General features: G+C 44.2%; 1 long non-coding RNA gene across 1 annotated transcript; it reads left to right on the top strand.

The window, feature by feature from the left end:
- The first annotated feature begins 210 nt into the window (after nucleotides 1-210).
- Nucleotides 211-4,267, top strand: LOC142483904 (uncharacterized). The gene is made up of 3 exons (XR_012797495.1): nucleotides 211-317; nucleotides 3,038-3,157; nucleotides 4,178-4,267. It is a non-coding gene; the product is annotated as an uncharacterized LOC142483904 (long non-coding RNA).
- The last annotated feature ends 465 nt before the right edge of the window (nucleotides 4,268-4,732 follow it).

Below are 4,732 nucleotides of genomic sequence, written 5' to 3'. Positions count from 1 at the left end.
CGGAGCTGGTACTTACGACGCGCACTTATTGTTTTATCAGTACTGCGTACCTGACTCTACCGGCCTACTTTCAACACTAGTACAATAAGTGCTTCACTACGAGTGAGTGGGGAATATTGGCATCACACAGTCACTGTTGAATATGCCATTCAATCCATTTTGAAAATAGTAATGCAATGTGGTTTTGTTTTGTTTGCTTTTTGCAGTAATGAAGAATGGAAAAGTTATATTAAAATTAAATTGGAGGGGGACTAGATTCAGCATTTCATCATGAACTCTGCACTTGTGAGAATTTACCTTCTTGAATGCCCTGACAGGTACACGCAACTTTAAGACTATAATCTGCTGTGCAAGCTTTCGTGCTATACCTCCCCCTCAGGTTTTGATTTAAACATTTGCTCCCTCAAGTCATGTCCTCTAATATTTGAAAGCTCTCTCCTAGCATTTTCTCTCTACCACAGAACGTCATCCCAATGTAACCTCTCTTGTTCTCTCTGCTTGCTGTTTCCTCACTCCTCTGTTAAACTTTTCTAATTTCTCTAACTTCCACACTCCTGCTTTTATCCACATGTTCTCCTCTTTCCTTCCCCTACCTTTGCATGTGTCTACACACTGCACCATTTGTACAGACCTCTATTGCAGCTATTTCTGCACTGCTCAATGAAAAGCACTCATGTACATCCTATTCTCTGCGCCCCCTCTCTCTCTGCGCCCCCTCTCTCTCTGCGCCCCCTCTCTCTCTGCGCCCCCTCTCTCTCTGCGCCCCCTCTCTCTCTGCGCCCCCTCTCTCTCTGCGCCCCCTCTCTCTCTGCGCCCCCTCTCTCTCTGCGCCCCCTCTCTCTCTGCGCCCCCTCTCTCTCTGCGCCCCCTCTCTCTCTGCGCCCCCTCTCTCTCTGCGCCCCCTCTCTCTCTGCGCCCCCTCTCTCTCTGCGCCCCCTCTCTCTCTGCGCCCCCTCTCTCTCTGCGCCCCCTCTCTCTCTGCGCCCCCTCTCTCTCTGCGCCCCCTCTCTCTCTGCGCCCCCTCTCTCTCTGCACCCCCTCTCTCTCTGCACCCCCTCTCTCTGCACCCCCTCTCTCTGCGCCTATCTGTCTCATTCTCTCTACGTCCCTCTCTCTCTACATAGAGCTATCTCTGTCTCTCTCTACACCTATCTCTGTGTCTCCTTCTATGTTTGCTGATGTGTGGGATATCTCTTATAATCTTGAACCTGCTCATATACACATCGGGTCTCCCTGCCTCTGCCTCCCTGCTAAGAGTGTTAACCTATCTAATGTAATCCACATTCCTTTCCTTACTTTTCTCTTCCCTTCTCCTATGCCATCTGGAATGTCCGTTCTCTGACTAACAAGGCTCTAGTTGTACATGACCTCTTCTGCTCTCATCATTCACAATCAGTCATTCCCCTCACCCCATCTTACCTGTCCCACTGATTTTCCTCTGCTTAATTAAACTCTCCTCTGACATCTACTCTAACCTCTCTGCTCTCTCTCTCTCTTTCTGCTTAAACTGACAATCTTATTAACTCTTACAATGCTATCCTCTATATGCCCCTTCAAGCTCTGACACACTCGTCCCTCTAACCCACACCCTTGGCTAAATTCCCAAACATGTTCATCACACTTCCACTCACTGTTCTTAATGCCTATGAAGGAAATCTCACACTTGATGTTTGATTTTTCTACAGTAAAAATGTCTCCAGTCCTGTATAAAGCTGCTCTCTGGGGCCAAACCACACTACTTTTTTTTCCACATTCATCAACACACAAATTTAATTTACGCTGTCTTTTTTCCCCTGTATTTGACTCCCTCCACTAACCTTCTTCTCACACTTGCCATCCTTCCTTCACTTCTCCTCAAGCATTTGACTACTTCAGAGGCAAGGTGGATGCCACCCACAAGGAGATTCCTTCTGTCCCTTCCCCCTTCTCTCCTTCTACCTAATTCTCCTTCTGCATTTGACTCCTTTTCTTCTCTTACAGAGCTGGAAGCTAATCATCTTCTCTTCTCCCTCTACCACATGCCCTCTAGATCGTATCCCCTCACACCTTACTGCATCTCTTAGTCCCCACTCTCACCCACATCTTCAAGTCCTCCCTATTCTCTGGCTCTTTACCCTCTTACTTTAAGCCTGTAGTGGTCACCCTTTTCTCAGAAACAACCTACACCCTATGTGCCTTACTAACTACCGCCCTATATCCCTCCTGCTGTTTGTCTCCTAATTGCTAGAATGTCAACATTCTTAAATCACATGCCCTCCTGGATCCTTTACAACCTGCCTTTCGTACAGCTCGTTCTACAGACTGTGCTTAAAGCAAATTCCCAAGGTCACTTTTCCCTACTAATCCTACTTGATCTATCTGCTGCGTTTGATGCTCTCAATCACTCTCCTCCTTCATATTCTAAACTCTCTCTTGGTATCCGTAACACAGTTCTATCCTGGTTTTCATCATAACTTTCCTGTCACACATTCTCCATCTCTGTTGCTAACATGTCTTCGTCTTCTATTGATCTGTCTGTGGGTATACATCAGGGCTCTGTTCTGAGATCTCTCTTTCTCTCTACATACTATCATTTGGTGACCTCATCAACTCTTTGTGACAATCCTATAAATAACAAATACAAATATCAGGTCATGGGAATAAGTGATTTGGACATAAAAGTAACATTTCGGAAGTGTGGACAACTAATACATCTTGTAGATTGCCTTTACAGTGTGATGTCATTGATTCAGTAGATTGTGTGCAGACCAGAACTGCAGTACAGTGTCACTCACATGGATGACTTGCGTGGTAGAAGCTCAAGAACAAGGATGTCAAACTCCAGTCCTCGAGGGCAGCAAACAGGCCAGGTTTTCAGGATATCCCTACTGAAAACCTGGCCTGTTTGGGACCCTCGAGGACTGGAGTTTGACATGCATGCTCTAGAAGGAGCACAGCTGTGGGTGGGAGGTGGATTTGCTTTGCATCAAATGGTTTGGAGCAAGGTTTATTGTATGTATTATCATAATAACAATGCAATGCTTAACTTTTATTTCAGGAGGGATGACTGCAGAACAGAAGTGAATATTGAAGCCACGTGTTCCTTTTCTTGCAAAAGAGAAAATTTGAAGGACAGTTGAAGAGAAGGAAAATTACTACACAGAGACAGATAAGCAATGTGTATATTTCTCATTTACCATTTAGTATTTGTCGTTTTATTGACTCCACACAATCCGGCTGCTACGGGTTTCACATTGAATATTTTCATCTCTACTCTACCCCTTCCTGTGATCTGAACCATGCAAGTTTTCGTTGATTCAATACATCATGAGTAGAGGGTGGCTACAGTATGAAGTAAAGACCCAAGGACCACATCTACTACCATTCATAACAAGAACATGTGCAGTAGCGCACAGCTGCAGTTCTATGTGATTGTTATGAAAGGTTGAGGTGGTTCAATTCTATGAATCTGGAGTGGGATGGATCCTGTTTGCATCATATGGTTTCATCTAGGCCAGTAGATTATATAACTCTCAGTACAGGTTACACATGGCATCAGTATTAGTGATTTAAAGAGGAGGAAAGCTTCAATGTGGAGAACAAAGCCAAGTAATGTTGAAGTTACTCCTTTTACCATTTACTTGGTCAGTCTGTACTGTCTACTCTCCACACAGCTGCTAAGGATCTTCCATTTTAAATAATTTCACCTCCTATTCTGCACTGCTTTGCTGCCCATTATTCAGAGATGCGTTCCAGTCATGTTTAGCACTCTGAATCTCTCTGCAGTCATTGGTTCAGCACATCATGGGTAGAGCATGGCTACAGATACAGCAAGCTATTATTATTTTACCGGCTGATCACCCATAATATTGCATTAAAACATAGAATATCACTTAATTTCCAAAAGATTCAGTGATGCTGATAATGCAGAATCTCACAACATTTCCCATCATAATGCCATAATGCACAAGTGGGAGAAATAATCCTTGCTATATCTGTACATTGTGTGACGTATTACCTCAATGACCAATGAGAGCAAGTACATCTTCTGTATAGAGCGGCTGTGTTATGATGCAGTTATTGATCATCATTGACATAATCACAAGAATCTTATGCAAAGGGAAATTGTCCGCAGCGAAGTGAGATTTCAGCCCCCAAACGTCTGTAATATTAATGCAATGTCTTACTTTTGTTGCAGTGAACACTGAAGAGACGGATCTACTACAACACTGTACAGGATGAGCATACGCTACAAGCAGCAAAATGATCTTGCAGTTGACAGTATGTTGTTCTGGTAATGTGCACAATTATTATTTATGGGCTACACACCACAGTGCTGGACATATTCTGTTAACTTCAACTCTACTCCTAACATGGAGATGTCTTCCTGGTGTTACTGATTCAGTACATCATATGCACAGTGTGGTTATGATATGATGGATTGATTTAATGAACCCACCAACCAATGATGACATCTGCATCATCTTCTGTAAAGTGCAGCTACAGCATGATATTATCAGCATTTGGTGCGGTATAATCAGAGGTATCTATGTGCTTTTGTGCCTGTTTTAAGTCCTCCAGCTTAACGCCCCTACACCTCCCACTACACAGGCATACTTACTTATGCATACACTGACATCTGGCATACCTACACACACCCCAGGGCCACTTCCTTCCCCTGATGTCAGGGAGAGGATGGGCATGCAGAGTGCAGTAAGTCTCCACGTTACTCTGGCCAACAGTCTTGGCCTAC

This window comes from Ascaphus truei, unplaced genomic scaffold (assembly GCF_040206685.1).
Source record: "Ascaphus truei isolate aAscTru1 unplaced genomic scaffold, aAscTru1.hap1 HAP1_SCAFFOLD_389, whole genome shotgun sequence".
In the NCBI taxonomy this organism is placed as follows: Eukaryota; Metazoa; Chordata; class Amphibia; order Anura; family Ascaphidae; genus Ascaphus; species Ascaphus truei.
This window is presented reverse-complemented; position numbering and strand designations above follow the sequence as displayed.